The following is a 6,954-nucleotide window of genomic DNA, read 5'->3' as shown; positions in this document are numbered from 1 at the left end:
TACGCAGGGCCGGTCTTAGTGGTCTTAGGCCACTGCAACCTATGCGGCCGCAGTGGGCCCCGCACTTTCATAGGCCCCGCGCTCATTCTAGGTGTATAGTATTAAATTAAACCATTTTAACTTATATTGCAAGTTTCCCGCGGCCTCCTGATTTTCCACGGCACATGGAAATCTCCTGAAAAATAGACGAAATTGACATATTGGGGTGTAATTCAATTACTGGAGGTCAACAATTGAAGAAGATAGATTGAACGATTTGGCAATACTTTCTATTGCTTTTGAGCGTGATCTATGTAGGAAACAGAATTTTGATTATAGGCCTATACATGTAGGCTACTGTGTTACTTCCCTACACGCAAGGCTCGAAAAGTTATAATTTGATCGTGATATTGTACTTAGTAAAAATGAATAAAATGCAAATCTGAATTTATTTTCTAATACAAAATCTTAATTTTCACTTATTATCCTTATATATATCCTCACCCAAATTGGGCCCCGTGCAATCCGTTTCGCATAGGGCCCCGCAATTGTTAGGACCGGCCCTGACGGTACGCACCGGTACGGCGTACTGGCACCTTTTTCATTGTGGAGAAAAAAAATACGTTTATTATTAATTTCTTATATTATTAATTTGTTAAATTTGATTTTTTTAATTGCGCGCAATAAGTATTGAAATATAAAATACAAAACTGCTTAATAAACTAATAATAAAACAATTTAAGATGGTTAATTATAAAATAAAATTGTTTTAGACATTTAGTATCTTTGTAGTTGTGATTTAGCTTGCATCGAGGTGCAAACGCAGTGAACTGGTAGTTAAAAGTTAGGCAATCCATCACTGAATACCGGCACCTATTTTTTTATTATTTTTTTTAACAAAAAAAAAAAAAAAAAGCACTGCTTGCAATATCCAAATAGTTGCTTAGACGGTCACAGATGGATTCAGTCACGGAACTAATGTATCTTCTCTCCCGATGCGGAGTCCGAATGCCGAATCCAAATTGCGGTTCTTTAAGAAAAAGGTGTGCGATAGGAGCTATAGTTGTCCCCGACCTTCGCGGAAGGGCTATACCACTGGTTTTCAAAATAAATAATGAAAAAATACTCCCTCCTTTTTTTTTAACACAGGTTTTTCCACGGCCACCCGATGTATATGCACAATAGCCAATTGGGGAGGAAAATGAATACCTCAAACTTTTGGATGCTGATATGCCGAAATAACCGTACAGCACATGAACTGGTTAAACATTGAGACCAATCGTTATAGTTAGTCTCAACACTGACCTAAGACGTAGCAACCTGTGTAGACCAATAGCTCGTTACCCCTTCATAGGCGGTGACGTCAGAAACAGTTGGCTTGTAAAGGTTATTAAGAGAATGGGAAAGAGTTGTTGAAGTGTTACGGGATGTGCTACTGTTCGTATCCAAAAATAGTAAACGTATATAAAATTAAATGCCGCGAAATTTTTTTATTTTTCGGAACGTATCTCACTATCCGATCTGAGTGGGGGGGGGGGGGCGATTTTTGTTTTCAAAACCCTAGCTCTATGTCTATGCCTATAAATATAGCTCCTCCTTCGTGATCGAAAATGAGCACATTTCTCATTTCCTATGGACTCGAAGATAACTGTAAAGTCCAATATCCTAGCTTTAAAAAGCCGGCCGCTTACGTGGCATGGGTGGGTTTGGTCAGTTGCAGATAGGCCTGCTTCTTCTCTCAGCTTTTTGTTGGTTCCGCGCTCTTTTACCCTGGCAAATCTTCCTGCTTCAAATCTTGAGACTCCGAGACTCACAGCTTCACGCCATGAGGAGCGATCGAGATCTAGTGCTTCCCAGCCGTGAATGTCGATATCGCACTCCTTGAAGGAGCTCTTGATAGTGTCTTTATAACGCTTGTATTGACCTCCTTGGGAGCGCTTTCCTGCACACAAATGCCCGTACAGAAGTCGTTTGGGAAGGCTTTTGTCTGGCATGCGGACTATATGTCCCGCCCATCGAAGTTGGGACCTTTTTACTGTCGCACTGATACTATTCATGTTGGGCAGCTTTAAGATTTCTGTGTCTGGTATGTGGTCGGACCAACGTACCTTATGGATACTCCTTAGACAGCGTAGGTGGGAGGAGTTTAAATTTTTGGTGTGGCGGGAATATAGGGTCCAGGACTCTGATGCATAAATGAGCGACGGGAGAACTACAGCAATGTAGACTTTCAGCTTTGTGGATATGCTGAGTCCTCTCCGTTGCCACACTTGTCCTTGTTGTCTGCCCAAAGCAGCACTGGCACGAGCAACACGGAAGTCAACCTCATCATCTAGGTAGGCGTTTACTGATACAAATATACGAGAATAACAAAAACTGGTCATATTACAACTAAAGCACAGTTTCTCAAACTTCGTCATAAGCAAAAAGTCACGTTGGTGGCCTCCCTTACAGTATAAGGAGCATCTGGGTCTGTAAGAGACAGCAAGGAGTCCCTTCTCCTTTTTATAATTATTGCAGTTTAGCATTAAAGAGTGTGGGTTGGGGTGACTTGATATAAGAAGACAATTTTTAGCATATATAACTTATCTAAGTGACAGATTTTTTGTTTTTGAAAAAAAATTAATTTCTTAACTATAATACAAAAGAAAAAGTACTGGCCTGCCAGGTGGAGAGGAGGTGATTACATCTATCGCCCCTACCACCTGGTACATCCTCTTTCATTTAATATTTACTAATGATTTAATTCGAGATTAGAGTGTGATGTGACATAATATACAAATGGGCTCAAATATCAATAAGTAGCTTATATTATAAAGATTCTTCATTGATCACACACTATGACTTCTGCTTAAAAAATTGGACCGCCCTACCACACTCAAAAGTCTAGAGTGGGGAGGGCTGTAGATGCAATCGCCCCCGACTCCCATTAGTACCCCTAATGGGGGAGGGGCTCAACGTCCTGACAAAAGGGCTGTTATAGAGTGTGTGTGTTTCCTAAACGACGGTAAGACGATTGATTGGTGGTTATGCATTGAGGATGATGAAATTAGCGAAATGCAATGTTAAACGGCAAACGATCTTGAGACATGAAAGTGTAAAGACGTTGTTTTGTGGTGAGCTAGATTTCGTTTAAATATCAGTTTATTTCATTAATCTTCAACTCATCTCAAGTAAAATATGTTAATATTGAATATTGAAATAACAGTTATATTAAGTTTATGTTTATATAAAAGAGTTTGTTCAAGTTATTTAAAGTTTATTTATTTAAAATATAAAACGCCTACATTGATTCAGTTGTAGGCCTACTAGCTGTTTGACGTTGTTTTATCTTCTAAGAAGACCTTGTCAAATGTAGACCTTTTTTTGCGAGGGGCGTATGCAACAAAATGGGTCAAAATGTATTGAAGAAAACATTTCAAAACGTCCCGCTAGTGTGATTCTTCTGGATTTTTGTCTCAGAATGGTCGAATTTCTTTAGTTTATCGCACATCATTATAGTGACGACAATCGTGTGAAAAAACAAGATTTCAAAGAGAGTTTGTGTTACACAAACTCAGAGGCGGCCCCCGTCGAAGTCGGATCCCTGTCGGATCTGCATATTCGCAAATAATATTCAAGAGGTGATTTAATTTTGATGGTCAAAAGTAATAATGTTTCAAAGATTCATTTGCCGTAAATTTAAAATTTAAGTTAAAGAAAAAATAGTAGATTAGTTTTAGTATATTAAAACATTACAATATTGATCAAAACGTTTGGAAATGAAAATCTACACTTTTTTCTTACACTTTAAGTTTTGAAATTGAAATTCTACATCTTAATCTAGTCTATTTTAGTCTAAATTAGATCTAGAAATTCTTGATCTACACTCTAAAATAATTTTAATTAGAATATAAATCCAGATCTAGATATAGGCCTACTGTAATAAAAATCTAGATCTAGTTAAAAAAATCTAGATTAGATCTAAATCAAGATATCATTCCTTTTTAAAACGCGAGTCACATAACGAGGCTTAATAAACATTACTATACCGAGCTCTTTTTTTCATTTCATTTGGAGAATTAATTCCATATAACGTCAGAGGGAAAAAAAACACTACGTCACACGGCCTAGCTAGACTAAAAATCGCCTTCATCAATAAGAGCCATTTATCGAGTGTTTATAGACTTTGGTGCACCGAGTGCGTTCTTTAAGCATTTCATTTAAAGAATTCATTCCATATGACGTCAAAGGAAAAAAAAACACTACGTCACACGGCCTAGCTAGAATAAAAATCGCCATCATCATTACGAGCCATTTATCGAGTGTTCATAGACATTGGTGCACCGAGTGCGTTCTTTTAGCATTTCATTTAAAGAATTCATTCCATATGACGTCAAAGGAAAAAAAAACACTACGTCACACGGCCTAGCTAGAATAAAAATCGCCATCATCATTACGAGCCATTTATCGAGTGTTCATAGACATTGGTGCACCGAGAGCGTTCTTTTAGCATTTCATTTAAAGAATTCATTCCATATGACGTCAAAGGAAAAAAAAAACACTACGTCACACGGCCTAGCTAGAATAAAAATTGCCATCATCATTACGAGCCATTTATCGAGTGTTCATAGACATTGGTGCACCGAGTGCGTTCTTTTAGCATTTCTTTTAAAGAATTCATTCCATATGACGTCAAAGAAAAAAAAACACTACGTCACACGGCTTAGTTAGACTAAAATATGTTTTCATTAATACGAGCAATTTTTCCAGGGTTAATAGACATAGGTGCACCGAGTGCGTTCTTTTAACATTACATTTAAAGAGTCCATTCATATGACGTCAAAGAAAAAAAATTCCATTACCTCACAATAGGCAAGTACGGTACCATAAAAAATGTCTTTATTTACACGAGATATTTAACGAGGGTTCATAGACATTGGTGCACTGAGTTCTAATAGAATTTATTTAAAAAGGATCAAAGCCGCATTGTTTTTGCGTTTTGTCTGTCAGTCGGTCTGTCCGTCATCATGATACAAAAAAAAAACAACAACTAAAAGTTATTAAAAATTGATTAACCTTTATTTTACGTTTTAAAACATCGCAATAATTTTTAGGTATGAACACAATTGAAAAGTTTATATAATAGATTGTTCCGGATGTTTGTATAAATAGTAAAAGAAAAAGAGAATTTCAGATAAATGTAATACCGTTAATTAAATTTTTTGGATGGTCTCGTATAAAAATTAGATGTAATACAGCCATGTGGAGAGATTTTCATACCTTACTTTGGTGTTTGGATTCTGTTTTCCTTAAAAATCGGAACATAATATTAACGATAATTAGATTTTTTAATGTTTTAGGTAGAAAGTTAAATGTACTGTTAGAGAGTAGTGAGTTAAAATATTTTTCATAAAAATCCGCAAAAACATTATTTCGTAAATGAGAAGATTATTTGTTTATTAATTAGAAGAGGGAGTTCAAACAATTATTTGGCGTTAGTAGATTTTTAAATAAATTCGGAAATTTCTGGCGACGATTTGTAAGAAACAAAATCCGGAACTTTCTTTATCGATTACAAAACTTCTATGTTATGTTTTAGCAAGAAAATTGAATGTCTAAAAAGTAATTTTTAGTAATCAATTCTAGTAAATTACTTTTTTTAAAGCCCTAAACAACCTATTGTCGATATTTTTTAAAAATTTGTTTAAAGATGAAAATACGGAACAATTTGATATTGATAACCAAATTATAGGGACGCATTGTCAAATAATATAAGTGTAATATTAGTAAATTATGCGATTTCAATCATTAGGCATAATTCATGTTTTATAAAACAATATCCGAAACATTTTTACACTTAATGAAATATAATTCAGTATAGAGATTTTGATTTAGCATTAATATGCTATTTACATAAAAAACGGAACAACATATTATTGATAATGTGTTTTTGCAACTTTAAAGCATGGAAATTGAATGTACTATAAATTAGAAGAGCAAACAAACATTTGTTGGGGTTGATTAGTTTTGCACAAAAAAATCCGGAACAATAAATTTTTAGATACTTAAAACTATTGAGATGTTACGGAAGGAACATTAAAGTATAAATCAGATTTTCAATAGCTTTTAGAGTTCTAGTTTTTTATTTTAATCGTGACGGACATACCGACCAACAGACAAAACGCACAAAAATAATCTTCTTTTATTCGGATGGGGGCACTAAACAAAAAATAAATAAAATCTGATTTTTTAAAAAAGTTTTAGGAATTGGTTTAGCACCCGATCATGTAGCGACGTTACGCTACTGCACGAAAATCGCGTGATATATACATACAAAATGCATTATTAGCCTTTATAAACAAACAGAAATGTTTTCTTTTAATTTTAGCAGCTAGTTGACCAGAAAAAACATCTTTAACTATTATTTATATTTGTTGTAAACATTTCCTGTACATTTTAAAAATATATTTGACTTAGTGATACTGAAAATACACAACAATATTGTCCATCTTTGTTAGCATATTGTAACATTGCCTCCCTTACATTTACGTAATTGTTTTAGAATTGGTGTATTTTTATGAAAAAATCGCTTGCATAATTAATGTTATAAATTAAACGGTTTGCTTTTAGAAAACCAAAAATAGGCGTTGCACCTAAACTTTTCAAGCCGCATTTAATGATGAAATAATATTTTTCATATCTCTTCTAGTTTTCGAGATCTGAGTGTGACAGACGGACAGACAGACAGACGGACATTTTGCACAAACCTAATAGCGGCTTTTTCCCCTTACGGGGGCCGCTAAAAACGTCCGCGACAGAGACGTCTTACTTAACACGAAGAATATTTTTAAAACGATCACGCCCATTCAAGACGTGGGCAATATGTAGGCCTACCTAAATTGCGTCTCACATAATACTACTGGCCTGGGCTGCCACTTTATTATTAGACCTAATATGGCCCTCGACTTTTTTTTTATTATGATGAATAGTGCG

This window comes from Biomphalaria glabrata, chromosome 6 (assembly GCF_947242115.1).
Source record: "Biomphalaria glabrata chromosome 6, xgBioGlab47.1, whole genome shotgun sequence".
Classification (NCBI taxonomy): domain Eukaryota; kingdom Metazoa; phylum Mollusca; class Gastropoda; family Planorbidae; genus Biomphalaria; species Biomphalaria glabrata.
Note: the sequence above shows the minus strand (reverse complement) of the source record.